The 15,977-nt window shown below is 36.9% G+C and overlaps 1 long non-coding RNA gene across 1 annotated transcript in view; it reads left to right on the top strand.

The window, feature by feature from the left end:
• The window catches only part of LOC137228151 (uncharacterized), a 24,971-nt gene extending 8,994 nt beyond the window's left edge, over positions 1 to 15,977 (top strand). The window contains exon 2 of the long non-coding RNA XR_010945160.1: positions 14,212 to 15,977. This is a non-coding gene — a long non-coding RNA (uncharacterized lncRNA). The remainder of the gene's footprint in view (positions 1 to 14,211) is intronic.

Below are 15,977 nucleotides of genomic sequence, written 5' to 3'. Positions count from 1 at the left end.
ATTGTTATATCTTCTTCTTGGATTGGTCCCTTGATCATTATGTAGTATCTTTCTTTGTCTCTTGTAACATTCTTTATTTTAAAGTCTATTTTAGGTGATATGAGTATTGCTACTCCAGCTTTCTTCTGATTTCCATTTGTATGGAACATCTTTTTCTATCCCCTCACTTTCAGTCTGAATGTGTCCCTAGGTCTGAAGTGGGTCTCTTGTAGACAGCATGTATATGGGTCTTGTTTTTGGATCCATTCAGCAAGCCTGTGTCTTTTGGTTGGAGGATTTATTCCATTCATGTTTAAGGTAATTATCGATATGTATGTTCCTATTACCATTTTTTTAACTGTTTTGGGTTTGTTTTTGTAGGTCCTTTTCTTCTCTTGTGTTTCGCACTTAGAGGAATTCCTTTAGCATTTGTTGTAGAGCTGGTTTGATGGTGCTGAATTCTCTTAGCTTTTGCTTGTCTGTAAAGCTTTTGATTTCTCCATCGAATCTGAATGAGATCCTTGCGGGGTAGAGTAATCTTGGTTGTAGGTTCTTCCCTTTCATCACTTTAAGTATATCATGCCACTACCTTCTGGCTTGTAGAGTTTCTGCTGAGAAATCAGCTGTTAACCTTACGGAAGTTCCCTTGTATATTATTTGTTGTTTTTCTTTTGCTGCTTTCAATAATTTTTCTTTGTCTTTAAGTTTTGCCAGTTTGATTACTATGTGTCTAGGTGTGTTTGTTCTTGGGTTTATCCTGTATGGGACTTTCTGCACTTCCTGGACTTGGGTGGCTCTTTCCTTTCCCATGTTAGGGAAGTTTTCGACTATAATCCTTCAAATATTTTCTCGGGTCCTTTCTCTCTCTCTTCTCCTTTTGGGACCCCTATAATGCAAACGTTGTTGCGTTTAGTGTTGTCCCAGAGGTCTCTTAGGCTGTCTTCATTTCTTTTCATTCTTTTTTCTTTATTCTGTTCTGCAGCAGTGAATTCCAGCATTCTGTCTTCCAGGTCACTTATCCGTTCTTCTGCCTCCGTTATTCTGCTATTGATTCCTTCTAATGTAGTTTTCATTTCAGTTATTGTGTTGTTCATCTGTGTTTGTTCTTTAATTCTTCTAGATCTTTGTTAAACATTTCTTGAGTCTTCTTGATCTTTACCTCCATTCTTTTTCCAAGGTCCTGGATCATCTTCACTATCATTCTTCTGAATTCTTTTTCTGGAAGGTTTCCTATCTCCACTTCATTTAGTTGTTTTTCTGGGGTTTTATTGTGTTCCTTCATCTGGTACATAGCCCTCTGCCTTTTCATCTTGTCTGTCTTTCTGTGAATGTGGTTTTTGTTCCACAGGCTGCAGGATTGTAGTTCTTCCTGCTTCTGCTGTCTGCCTTCTGGTGGATGAGGCTGTCTAAGAGGCTTGTGCAAGTTTCCTGATGGGAGGCACTGGTGGTGAGTAGAGCTGGTTGTTGCTTTCGTGGGCAGAGCTCAGTAAAACTTTAATCCACTTGTCTGCTGATGGGTGGGGCTGGGTTCCCTCCCTGTTGGTTGTTTGGCCTGTGTCGACTCAACACTGGAGCCTACCTGGGCTCTTTGGTGGGGCTAATGGCGGTCTCTGGGAGGGCTCACGCCAAGGAGTACTTCCCAGAACTTCTGCTGTCAGTATCCTTGTCTTCACAGTGAGACACAGCCACCCCCTGCCTTTGCAGGAGACCCTCCAACAGTAGCAGGTAGGTCTGGTTCAGTCTCCTATGGCGTCACTGCTCCTTCCCCTGGGTCCCAGTGCACACACTACTTTGTGTGTGCCCTCCAGGAGTGGAGTCTCTGTTTCCCTGAGTTCTGTCGAAGTCCTGCAATCAAATCCCGCTAGCCTTCAAGTCTGATTCTTTAGGAATTCTTCCTCCCGTTGCCAGACCCCCAGATTGGGGAGCCTGATGTGGGGCTCAGAACCTTCACTCCAGTGGGTGGACTTCTGTGGTATAAGGGTTCTCCAGTTTGTGTGTCACCCACCTACCAGTTATGGGATTTGATTTTATTGTATTTGCGCCCCTCCTACCATCTCATTGTGGCTTCTCCTTTGTCTTTGGGTGTGGGGTATCTTTTTTGATGAGTTCCAGTTTCTTCCTGTCGATGATTGTTCAGCAGTTAGTTGTGATTCTGGTGTTCTTGCAAGAGGGAGTGAGAGCATGTCCTTCTACTCCGCCATCTTGAACCAATCCTCTCCAGTTTTTTTGTTTTTTATATATGATGTGAGGAAATGTACTAATTTCATTCTTTTACATATAGCTGTCCTGTTTTCCTGGCACCACTTATTGAAGATACTGTGTTTTCTCAATTTTATATTCTTTCCTCCTTTGTCGTAGGTTAATTGAGCATAAGTATGTGGGTTTATTTCTGGGCTCTCTGTTCTGTTCCTTTCATCTATGTGTCTCTTTTTATGCCAGTACCATGATGGTTTGATTATTGTAGCTTTGTAGTATAGTCTGAAGTCAGGAAGCATGATAACTCCAGCTTTGTTCTTTTCTTCTTAAGACTGTTTTGGCAATTTAGGGTCTTTCGTGGTTCCATATAAATTTTAGGATTAGTTGTTCTAGGTCTGTGAAAAATGTCATGGGTATTTTGATAGGGATTGCATTAAATCTGCAGATTGCTTTAGGTAGTATGGACATTTAAAAAATATTAATTATTTTAATCCAAGAACACAGGATATCTTTCCATCTTTGTACCATCTTCAGTTTCCTTCATCAGTATTTTATGGTTTTCTGAGTATAGCTCTTTCAGCTCCGTAGTTAAGTTTATTCCTAGTTATTTTATTTTTTATGAGATTTAAATAGGATTATTTTCTTGCTTTCTCTTTCTGGTAGTTATTAGTGTACAAAAAAGCACCAGATTTCTGTATATTAAGCTTGTATCCTGCAACTTTGTGAATTCATTTATTACTTCTCCAATAGCTTTTTGGTGGAGATTTTAGCTTTTTCTCTGTGCAATGTCTGTCATCTGCAAATAGTGACAGTTTACTTCTTTTTATAGTTTCTTTGGGAAGGTATCTGTTAAGGTCTTTGGCCCATTTTTAAAAAATTAGATCGTTTGTTTTTTTTGTTGAATTTTAAAAGTTCTTTGTATATTTTGCATAACAGTCCTTTATGAGATATGTCTTTTACAAATATCTTTTCCCAGTCTGTAAATTGTCTTTTCTTTCTCTTGTCAGTGTCTTTCAAAGAGCTGAAGTTTTTTATTTTAATGAAATTCACCTTATCAATTATTTCTTTCACAGATTGTGCCCTTGGTGTTGCAATGAAAAAGTCATTGCCAAAAGCAAGGTCTTCTAGATTTTTTTTCCTATGTCATCTAACAGTTTTATAGTTTTATGTTTTACATTTAGATCTGTGATCTATTTTGAGCTAATTTTTGTGAAGGATGTAAAGTCTGTGTCTAGATTCATTTTTCTTCTTTAGCCTATTGATGTGATGGTTTACATTAATTGATTTTCTGTTAATGTAATGGCCTTGTAATGAACTGGCCTTGCATACCTGGGATAAGTCCCACTTATTTGTGGTATATACTTTTTTTAATACATTGTTGGATTTGATTTGCTAATAACTTTTGAGGATTTTTAAGTTTATGTTCATGGGAGATATTGGTTTGCAGTTTTCTTATAATGTCTTAGTCTGGTTTTGGTATTTGATACCCCAAGTTTGGTATTTGGTATTATGGTATGCTGGCCTCATGGAATGCATTAAGAAGAATCCTCTCTGCTTCTATCCTCTGAAACAGATTCTAGAGAATTAATATGATTTCTTTATTAAATGGTTGTTATAATTCACCAGTGAACCCATCGTGGCCTAGTGCTTTATCTTTTGGAAGATTTTTAATTATTAATTCAATTTCGTTAATAGATATAGGCCTGTTTAAATGGCCTGTTGCTTCTCGTGTGAATTTTTGCACATCTTTTTTTTTTTGCAGTACACGGGCCTCTCACCGTTGTGGCCTCTCCTGCTGCGGAGCACAGGCTCCGGATGCGCAGGCCTAGCAGCCATGGCTCACAGGCCCAGCCGCTCTGCGGCATGTGGGATCCTCCTGGACCAGGGCACGAACCCGTGTCCCCTGCGTCAGCAGGCGGACTCCCAACCACTGCGCCACCAGGGAAGCCCCTGCACATCTTATCTTTCAAGAAATTCATCCGTTTCGTGTAGACTGTCAAATTTGTAAGTAGAGAGTTATTCATAGCATTCCTTTATTTTCCTTTTAATGTTCATGGGATCTGTATTGATGTTCCCCGTTCATTTCTTATATTAATAATTTGTGTCCTTTCTCTTTTATTCTTAATTAGCCTAGTGAGTGGTTGATTGATTTCATTGATCTTTGAAAAGAACTAGCTATTTGTTTCTTTTATTTTTTCTATCAATTTTCTGTTTTCTATTTCATTGATTTTTCTTTTAGTTTTTATTAATTTTCTTCTGTGTAGTTTTGACTTAATTTGTTCTTCTTTTTCTAGTTTCCTAAGATGGGACCCTACATTATTTATTTTAGATCTTTCTTCTTATTTTAATACATGCATTCAATAGTATAAATGTCTCTAAAGCATTGCTTTCACTGCCTTCCACAGATTGTGATTACTTATGCTTTAATTTTCATTTAGGTCAAATATTTTTATATTTCTCTTGAAATTTATTTGTTGACCCGTGTGTTATTTAGAAGTTTGTTGTTTAATCTCTGAGTCTTTTGTGATTTTCCGGCTTCTTTCTGTTATTGAATGCTATTTAATTCCACTGTGGACTGAGAGCAGTTATTATATGACTTCTGTTCTTTTAAATTTGTAAAGGTATGTTTTAGGGCCAGAATGTAATCTAGCTTGGTGAATGTTTCATGTGAATTTGAGAAAAATGTGTATTCTGTGGTTTTGCATGAAGCAGTTTATATCCAGTTGAACAATGGTGCTGTTGATTTCCACTATGTCTTTAATGGTTTTCTGCCAGTCTAATCTGTCCATTTCTTACAGAGGTGTGTTGACATCTCTGACCATAATAATAGATTCATCTATTTCTCCTTGCAGTTCTAGCTGTAAAGTGAAAAGCTTTTTTTGAAATTAATTAATTAATTTATTTTTTATTTTTGGCTGTGTTGGGTCTTTGTTGCTGCACACGGGCTTTCTTTAGTTGCAACGAGCGGGGGCTACTCTTCATTGCAGTGAACAGGTTTCTCATTGGGGTGGCTTCTCCTGTTGCGGAACACGGGCTCTAGGAGAGTGGGCTCAGTAGTTGTGGCGCACGGGCTTAGTTGCTGCACGGCATGTGGGATCTTCCTGGACCAGGGCTCGAACCCACGTCCCCTGCATTGGCAGGCAGATTCTTAGCCTCTATGCCACCAGGGAAGTCCCCATTCCTTTACTTTTAATCTATGTTTGTTTTTCTGTTTAAAATAAACTTTTTTGTAGGTAACATGTAGGTGGGTGCTGTTTTTTGATTCACTCTGAAAATCTCTGTCTTTTATTTGGCACATTTAGGCCATTTATGTTCAAAGTGATTATTAACATAGTTCGATTAATATTTACCACATTTATCACCATTTTCTTTTCTTTTTATTCAGTTTATTTAAACTAAAGAAATAAAAACAGTTTACCCATTTCTCCTACCCCTATATTGTGCCTCTGGTGACCACCAGTCTCTTCTCTGTATCTATGAGCTTGGTTTTATTTATTTATTTATTTATTTATTTGATTCTACATAAAAGAGAGATCATATGGTAATTGTCTTTCTCTGTCTGACTTATTTCAATTAGCATAATGCCTTCAAGATACATCCATGTTGTGGCAAATGGCATGATTTCATTGTTTATTATTGCTGTTGCTTGTTACTGTTTTCTGTTTTTTGCCCAGGTTCTTCCTATTTTTGTCTTCCACTCTTTTCCTGTCTTATGTAATTTTTTTTTTTAAGTAATGTGTAAATACCTGAATAACTCTTTTTCCAAATGTATTTATTTATTTATTTATTTATGGCTGTGTTGGGTCTTCGTTTCTGTGCATGGGCTTTCTCTAGTTGTGGCAAGCAGGGGTCACTCTTCATCGCGGTGCGCAGGCCTGTCACTATCGTGGCTTCTGTTGTGGCGGAGCACAGGCTCCAGACGCGCAGGCTCCCAGACCAGGGCTCAAACCCGTTTCCCCTGCATTGGCAGGCAGATTCTCAACCACTGCGCCACCAGGGAAGCCCTGTCTTATGTAATTTTATTGGACAGTTTATATGATTCCATTTTGTCTTCTTTCTTAGCATATCATTTATACCTTTTTCCCTCTTTTTTCAGTGGTTGCCCTAGAGTTTGCAATATACATTTACAATTAATTCAGATCTACTTTCAAATAACACTGTACTGCTTCCCAGGTAGTATGAGCGACTTATAATAACAAAATAATCCTAATTCCTCCATCCCTTCTCTAGTATTATTATTATTTTTTTTTTTTGCGGTATGCGGGCCTCTCACTGTTGTGGCCTGTCCCGTTGCGGAGCACAGGCTCCAGACGCGCAGGCTCAGCGGCCATGGCTCACGGGCCCAGCCGCCCCGCGGCACGTGGGATCTTCCCGGACCAGGGCACGAACCCGCGTCCCCTGCATCGGCAGGTGGACTCTCAACCACTGCACCACCAGGGAAGCCCTTGTTTTGCTTTTATCCTGCTTGGTGTTCTGCGTTTTTTGTACCAGTGATTTGGTATTTGACGTTCATTTAGGGGAAAACTCTTAGTCATTATTTTTTTCAAATATCTTTTTTCCTTTTTCTCCTTTTTTCTCCTTCTGTTATAAACTGTGTATGTTACACCTTTTGTAGTTCTCCTACAGTTCTTTTGTAGGTTCCCTAAATGGGAAAACGATGAAGGAAATCATAGCAAGGCACATCCTAATTATGTGGCCAAAAAAAAAAGTGATAAAGAGAAAATCTTAAAAGTGATAGCTAAAAAACGACACACGACTTACAGAGAGACAAAGATAAGAAAACAGCAAACTCCTCATTGAAAACTATGGAAGGCAGAAAGTATTGGAATTTCTTAAAAGTGCTAAAAGCAAAAAGTCTACCTAGAATCTATATCCAATGAAAATTTCCTTTAATAAATACAAGATATCACATCATCATTAAATATGCCAACATCATAATAGCTACTGTTTAAACGCCAGGAAGTTTGCCACGTAAATTACTTCAGTTGATCCTCACCACACCCTGTGAGTTTAAGTATCATTATCAGTATCATTTTACCAGTGAGGAATCTGAAGCTTAGATACATTGAGTAGCTTCAGCAAGGTTATAGAGGACTAATCAAAAAGCCAGGATGTATTCACTCAATCATTCAATAAAATATTCTTTGAGCACTTCTCAAGTGCCAGGCATGTTTTGGCATCCCGATCACTGCAGTTAAGGCGGCCTCTTTATTGTAGCTTCCTATCTCAGTAGCGAGACAGGTAATTATCAAGTGTGTGATTGAAATAACTTCAGATAGTAACAAGCACCAAGACGTAAATAGAAGGTCAGCGGTTGGTGATTAAGACTAACTGAAGGATGTGGACTAGATTTAGTCTGCAGAAAACTCTCTGAGGAGTAGACATTTGAACAAAGACATAAAGGAGCAGCCTTGTGATGACCAGAAACTTGGCATGCTCAGAGCACAGGCAGGAGGCCTGAGAATGGCAGCAGAAGGCCCAGACGGGAGCCCTAGAAGAAGAAAAGGGGGCGAGAGACAACGGCCTGTTCTTTAGCACTTGGTAAACTGCATTAGGGTTTCCTTGATGTAGGGAAGCAGATTTCAGTGAAGGCAAAGTACATTACTGAGGAAAGCCTGAATCACTCCCAACTGCCCTGGTAAATGTCCCTTTCCCATATTTATTATGATGAGAAAAGCCACATGCAAGTGAGTTCCTAGTTAGGGGGGCAGGACATGTGGTCTAGCCGGGGCCACTTTGGGGGAAGGCCTGAAGATGAGTCTGTACCATAAAACGTTATTTACCATGAGGGGACATTTGTGAATTACGTGTGAGTTAAGCTGGGTCTAGATGCCGAAGAGTTTGTAGATACAAATGTCGTGGATGTATACACGTTGCCTTCATCCAAACCCAGTTAGCTAACACATCAGGTAGAAGGTGGCGTCACACATTTACAATAGCAGCTAACGTTATTGTGTACTTAATATGAGCCAGGCTTTATAGGTACCTCATATAGATAATTTTCTATTTAGTTCTCTCAACAATCTTACAAGTTAGGTATTATTACTATTTTACAAATGAGAAAACTGAGACACTTGCGAAGTACCATACACAAGATGACAGTGATAGAACTAGTACTCGAACCCAGAACCATTTGACTGCAAAGTACAAACTCACTGCTACTATGCTCCCTTTTCATTTTCACACATATGTGAATGAAGTGGCCAGTGTATTCTGGTTGTTATCTAGTTTCTTGGCCTCCAAGGCACTGTCTAGAAAAATGGCTCCAGTTGGGCCAGATTCTTCTTTCCCCGGATTTACAGAGATCCCACCTGGACACACCAGCTGCACTGCCAGGCATCCTTCCTTCAGAACTTTTTACTAATCCCAGAGTTCCTACTTATTAGTTATGGGGTTATGCGAAGTTTAGTCTATGAGGTGTAATTATTTAGCATTTGACTTGTAGGAAAGGATTGGTTTCCTTTCAAATGCTCAAAAAAAAAAAAAAAAAAAAAAAGCTGGCTGCCCGTGCATTCATCCGGGGAATGATTTCTCTGAAATTATAGTTTTACTTTCCTGTCAAGAGAAAGAGCCACAGTTGTTATCATGCAGAAAATATTTTGCCTTGATCCCTGAAGTTTCATCGAGTTTGAGAACTCTGCAGTGTTATTGCTTTTGGAAAAATAAGGACCAAATGATATAAATCAGTCAGGAAATGGACGTACTGATCCACAATTTTGGGAACTGCTTTGGCACCTGTAATATTGATATCTAAATTAGGATCTTAAGGGAATTCCCTGGAGGTCCAGTGGTTAAGAATCCGAGCTTTCACTGCTAAGGGCCTGGGTTCGATCCCTGGTGGGGGAACTAAGATCCCACAAGCCATGCGGTGCAGGGCCAAAAGAAACAAACAAAAATAAATTAGGATCTTAAGCTTGTGGCACTAACAAAGCTTTGTCTACACCCTTTCTGGTGGATACTGTGTATTCAAATTTTAAATGTAGTCTATTGATCTAGAACTTTCACTTTCAGGAAATTGGCCTAACAAAATAATCAAAGAGTCTGTACATGGATAGTCATTGCAGCATTATTAGCAACAAAAAATTTAGGAAAAAAAAACTAGATGTGGCCAATAAAGTCAGTTTAATATGCAATGGTATATCCTTGTAATACAGTCATTAAAAATGAAAATGTTTATCAGTGATGGGAAAATGTGGGCCATAATGTGAAAATAGTTTACAGAACAGTATGAATAGCACTCCATGTTTTGTATATATGAAAGCAAAACAAATGATCTCTGAGAGGTAGAACTGTGGATGGACTTTTTTTTCTCTTTACTGGCAGTCTAAAGTAGTGGTAAGACTGTGGGCTCTGGAGATGACCAACTGGGCAGTATTTACTAGCTGTGTAGCTCTAGGCAGGTTACTTTGAGAAAATTAATTTATGTAAAATCCTTAGTACAGTGCAATTATCATCATCGTCATTACCATTATAAAATGGAAATTAAGTAAAAATACAGATGTCTTTAACCTCAGAGAGGCATTGTGTGTAATGTAGCGCAAAAAACCATGGGACCCGGAGTAAGAAAAACTGGGTCCCATGTCCAGGCTTACCCGTGGTGAGACACTGGGCGAGTTACATCCTCTCTGAGCCTAATCAAGGGTCGAACAGGGATAGTAACCCTCTCTCACTATCTCAGGGATATAGTAGGGATCAAATGGAATGTTTCTAAGAGCGCTACATAAACCATGATGTACTCTGCAAACTATTTGATAATTATTAATTATATTGAGTATGAATTCCATATCATACCCAATTACAAATAATTTTGCCTTGTTTTGGCCCTAAGTCTAAAGCAGAGGTGTAAACTTAGTAGTTTCAGAAGGAAGAGAAGTAAGTAAACATGGTAGAATAAATTGAAGAATGAGCTGTTGAGAGGCCTTCTCATCCAGTGACCAAATCAACTTTTCTGCAAGATCGGTCATCATTTGCTGCCAGTTGAGAGTGAAGGGAGGCTAAGAGGCGGAAAGAACTTTATAATATTTTCTTAGACTGGCAGGGTTCCAGGTGTGGCATTACACCACATCCTAACCACCTTGTTCTTTGCCACTTAAGGTAACAACTACATAACCTGATCAGTGGATTCTTTCAGGCGTTACTAAGTAAACTGTGGGCAGCAAGAGTTTGATCTAGGTTGGGGCTAATAAATTAACATTTTCAAAGATACTGTGAGGAAGCAAAATGTCACTTGGAAAACTTCAAATTATGGTGCTTCATTCCGCGGACTCTGCTGAGAGATTCAGAGAATAATAAAATAATACATTTCAGTTCTCAAAAGGGACATATATTACAGTTCTCTTTGTAGAGTGACTCACAGCTAATGTGACCCTTGACAGAACAATTTTATATTGTGTCATCTTTCAAATGAGGAGTTTGGTTTAATGACATTTGAGTTCCCTTTAAGCAATAATTATTGATGTATATAGATCAAGATTAATTAATGCTAATGGGGCACATTATTTGATATTTTGGACTGAATACTTCACCTATAACAATTTTTCCCTCTTATAACCTTAATGGAGTTCAGAATTAGAACACCACTAATAGAAATGAGAATGCAATGAAGGAATAAAATGATTCATAATAAAACCATCAAACATAAAAATGAACATAAAATAACTTTTTCTCATTTTAAGTTGGAGAAGGACTTTCTAACTATAAATAACTCTTTGGTTTGACTATGAAATAATAAATGAAAACCCAGTTTATGGTATTTTGTTAAAGTAGTCTGAGCAGACTAAGACAAAAGATAAGAGAATGTTATGAATAACTGTGCTCATAAATGTGACAGCTTAGGTGAAATGGACAATTTCCTTGAAGGGCAAACTGCCAAAACTCATTTAAGAAATGATAGATAATTTGTGTAATTTTATGTCTTCAAAACAATTGACTTCAGATAACAACCTTTCAATAAGGAGGCCCAAGTGGCATCACTGGTGAATTCTACCCAACATTTAAGGAAGAAATTATATGAATTCTATCTACAATCTTCAATAATATAGGTGAGGAGAGAAACATTTTATGAGGCATTACACTGACCAATGACATTAAAAAGTAAGGAAACTAGAGATCAATATCTCTCATGAAACTTGAAGCAAAAATACTGGTTCCACAATTAAAAATCAGTGTAATTCACCATGTCAACCTTACGAAGAATGATCATTTTAATAGATGCAGAAAAAACATCTGACAAAATCCAACATCCATTCATAATTAAGAACTCTCAGAAAACTAGGAGTAAAAGGGAATTTCCTCAACCTGATAAAGACCATCTACAAAAATCTACACCTGATACACTTAATGGTAAAAGACTGCATGCTTGCCCCCTAATACTGGTGACAAGGCAAGGATGTGTCTGATATCACCACTCCTTTCACCATCATACTGGAAGGTCTAACCAGTGCAGCAAGACAAGAAAAAGAAATAAAAGGCGTTGGAAAGGAAAACTGGAAAGACTGGAAAAAAATAAAACATTTATTATAAATAATAATCTGCAGACATGACTACGTAGAAAACTTTTAAAAAATCTACATAAGTGAATCTGGCAAGGTGTCAGGATACAAGGTCAAAATACAAAAATCAATCGTATATCTAGATATTAGCAATGAACATTTTGGAAATTGAAAATTTTTAAAGTACCATTTACAAAAGCACACACAAAAAAACCCATAAAGTACTAACAATATATGTGCAAGATCTGTATGCTAAAATCTAAAAACACTGATAAAAGAAATCAAAGACCTATATAAATGGAGCAACATGCTGCATTCATGGATTGGAGGACGAATATTAAGAGGTCCACTCTCCCTGAACTGGTCTATGGATTCAATGCAATCATTATCAAAATCCAAGCAGGTGGTTTTGTTCTTGTCAGCAGGCTGATTCTAAAATGTACATAGCAAGGCAAAGGAACTAAAATTAGCAAAGCAGTTTTCAAAAAGAACATAGTTGCATTACTTATGCAAAGCTACAGTGATCACGCAGTGTAGTATGGGTGAAAGCTCAGACGTATAAACTAATGGAATAGTTCAGAAATAGGCTAATGCTGTGTCAACTGATTTTCAACAAAGGTGCAAAGAAAAATGAACCTCAATCTATATATGGTACATATATAATTTTTATATGTAAACATATACAAAAACCAACTCAAATCAATCAGACGTAAATATAAAAACTGAAAACTATTAAACTTCTAAAAATATTAAAAATTTTGTCACCTTAAGTTAGGCAGATTTCTTAGATATGACACCAAAAGCATAACCCATTAAAGAAAAAGTTGAAAAAGTGGACTTCTGTGAAAATTAAGAATTTCTGCTCTTCAAAAAGCTCTGTGCAAAGACAAACCTCATACTGGGAGAAAATATTTATAAAGCATATGTGATAAAGTCTGGTATCCAGATTATAGAAAATAATATCTGACTAGAAACATGTAAACACAAATTGGGTTACCATTTTTGACTTTTTCTGATTGACCAAGATAAAACACGAGGTTTTTGTCCATTATTGAGAGTGTGAAGATAGGGGTGTATTTGTGATGGAACTTCCATTTTTGGAACAGAAATTTGACAATATGTACCAAATCTTAAATACACCCATATCCTTTAATACAGTAATTACAGTTCTAGGAGTGTATCCTAAAAATCTTACACACCAAGGCTGGTATGTATGGTCACTATTCCAATATTTCCACTTGCAAAAATGAAAATAAACATCAATCTTGGTAACAGGCACTAGTTAAATAAATAAAGGATCAGCCACAGATTATGAGGCTATTCAGAGGGGAAATCTGGCTTAAAGTATGCCCAGAAGAGAGAGAACAAAAGAATTCATACAAATGTGAATGGGAGTTTTCTCTGCATGATTAACTGCTGGGGTATTTTTCTTTTTTTGGTCTATCTGAAGAACATGTATTCAGAAGGCAGAAGTTACTTTTTTTTAAAGGAATTTAGACATTCCAGAGTTAAATCAGCATAAGCGTGCAACATGAAAGTCCTGGTCTCCTTGTTAAGGAGAAAGTGAACATGGTACATAAGGATCTGATTTTGCAAGGGGAAGGGGGCAGACTGAGTTATCTATGACTGAAAGGGCAGTTCATAATTCTCTTCCAGTTTCATTTTTGCTACTTCTCCCGTAAGGTATGACCATGACAGCATAGTTGATATTTGGGTTCCCCCTCCATCACTCACTCCAGGATCATGTTGAATAGCGGTTTTATTTGGGCATAAATACACTTCGGACTTTCCCTTTATCTGGTTCCCAAATTTGGTTTTTAATAATGAAGCTCTTTCAATATAGAAACAGAATCTCATTTATGCATTCTCAAAAATACAAAAATTGTGTTGGTCAAGGCTTAACTGGTGTCCCCTAGTGGGAAAGTCCTCAAATAACTGGCTGCTGTTCATGTAAGTGCAGAACATTTTTAAAAGGTAAATAAATACTAGCTTTCTCCCTTTAGGCCAGTTTAATTATTTTTGTTTGCCAAATTGCTCCTTTTGCAGGAAACTAAATTTTGTAGTGCCTTCCTTTTTATAGGTAGGTGCTAAGGTGGGCCTTTTCATACGTATTATTAACTTTAAGCCTGCAAGGTGGGCGTTCATTTCTTACACAGTAGGTCACAAAGTTCAATACCATTATGCAATAACATGTCAAGGAGACAAAACTCAATTTATCATTACACTTAAAACCAGCATCTGAGAACCTCAAGACTTTGTAAATTCTCTAAGCTTTTGATTAACACCAAAGAGTGAGACATAATGTCTTGACCTTATATGCACAGTTACAAGATGAAGCGGAACAAGTTTCCAAGGCTTTCTGGAGAGGAGGGGTGTGTAAAAAACCTCTTTTAACCATGGTGTCTCTCTTACACACACACAAAGCTTTAATTATCAACCGTCTGAACAGATAAGTATCTAAAATAGTAATGCTCTCAAATACTACAGTAAAATTGACTCGATTCTTTATTACCTAGCATAAACCTGTCTTTTCTTTCTTTTTTAGGGGTGGGGGTTGGGCTTGGCTTTGTTCTTCCAGAAGTGCACATTACTATCCCCCCTTGAATTTTTATGCGGTAGAAAGAAGATGCTGAAGCAGTGTTCCCCAACAAGGTAATGGTTTAAATTTCACTAAAATACTTCTATCAGTAACTGTTTAGCTTTCACAAATAATTTTCCAAGAACCAACATGTTACTTGTATAAATACTGTTACAAACTAAAAGAACCTCAGTTTTATTATTTTTAGTTTTCCTTAGGAATGTCTGTGAACAGAATAATCCTCACATTGAAGGTTGTTTTTTAAATCCTCACTTAATTTGAAAGGAAAAAGAGTGTGTGAATGTACTTTTCTATTCCAAAGTCTCAGAGCTTCACAGAAGAAAGCTTAATATCCAGTAGTTAAGTTATATAAACATGAGTTTATACAGATACAGATTTATATAACTATTGCCCAGCCACTAAATCAAGATCAAGAGATTAACAGAATGAAAGGTTTTTTTCCTACCATAACTTTTCAAAAAGGTTAAGACAGAGGGATAGAATATGTATATATTTGTAGGTGTCAAGAGAATAGGAGAATACAAGCAACTTGACAAGACTAAGTGTATTCTATAAAAGATTAACCACGACCATGAGTGGCTGGGCTTATAGTTTGCTACACCAAAGAAATTAAAAATTGATACTTGAGAATATTGTTATAATAATTTATAATAGCATTCCTTTATAGAGGCATTTTAATTTAAGCAATGTTTCTCTCTTAAATATATAAAACTAACCCTTAGTGTCATGGATGAGAATCGTCATAGCTACTGCTAAATGAAAGAACAATTTCCAAGAGCTGTTTGATGGTGTTATTTTAATACCTACACCCAAACTTTAGGGAAGCAATCTCCCAAGAAGATCTTCTGGAAAACTGCCTGATCTGCTCATGGCAGGGGAATAGCCCACTTCCAAGTCAAGCATGAAGAAAAACACAAGTTATGAATGTACCCAAGATCCCCAAATAAATTAGTAAAAGTGCCATTATTTTAAGAATTATCAGACATATAATCAAAGTGTTTAAACACAAATTCAAATTTGTTCAGTCCAAAAGATACAGTAATTTTATTACATATAATTTCTCCTGTGTGCTAAAAATGTTGACTTACAAGACATAGTATCTGTATAAGTGTAGAGGGAATTACGGTGGAATTCTTTAATCATTTTTCATTGGTGAGAAGAGAACAATAAGGTAGTGGACAAATAATAAGAAGCACTCAGAGTCCTCTAAAATTCAAGGTTGTATATTACTGCTCAACCAAAACATACTACCATTCTCTAAATAAATGCCTACTCATTTATCTTTGAAAAATAAAGGTCATTCTTTCTCCATTAAAGCTTCTGCAAGATTGACACAAAGGTTCATTCTACCTATTAAAAATAGGGGTACTCTTCATCTTTGGATAAGGTATCACCATTTAGGGAAAATGTAGTCATATACATATTACTAAATTTTTATTTGAGGCAGCTGTTGGAATCCATTAAGCACTTTTGGAACACTGTACCTTTAAAGTTTGTCTTTAACATTAATAGCTTTGGAAAACCAAAAAGAAAAGAAAAACATCTATGACAAAGTACATTTCATTCAGATTTGATAGCAGTAAAATACAAAAAGAAAAATTTAGTGCAGTGTCCATTTTATCTATGTAAATCACTTGAGGATAGTTTTATGTTATAGTTTTATGACTGATAAAAAGTTTTAACTTGTTTAAAAACTTTAAGACTTTAACTTA

This window comes from Pseudorca crassidens, chromosome 7 (assembly GCF_039906515.1).
Source record: "Pseudorca crassidens isolate mPseCra1 chromosome 7, mPseCra1.hap1, whole genome shotgun sequence".
Taxonomy (NCBI): domain Eukaryota; kingdom Metazoa; phylum Chordata; class Mammalia; order Artiodactyla; family Delphinidae; genus Pseudorca; species Pseudorca crassidens.
This window is presented reverse-complemented; position numbering and strand designations above follow the sequence as displayed.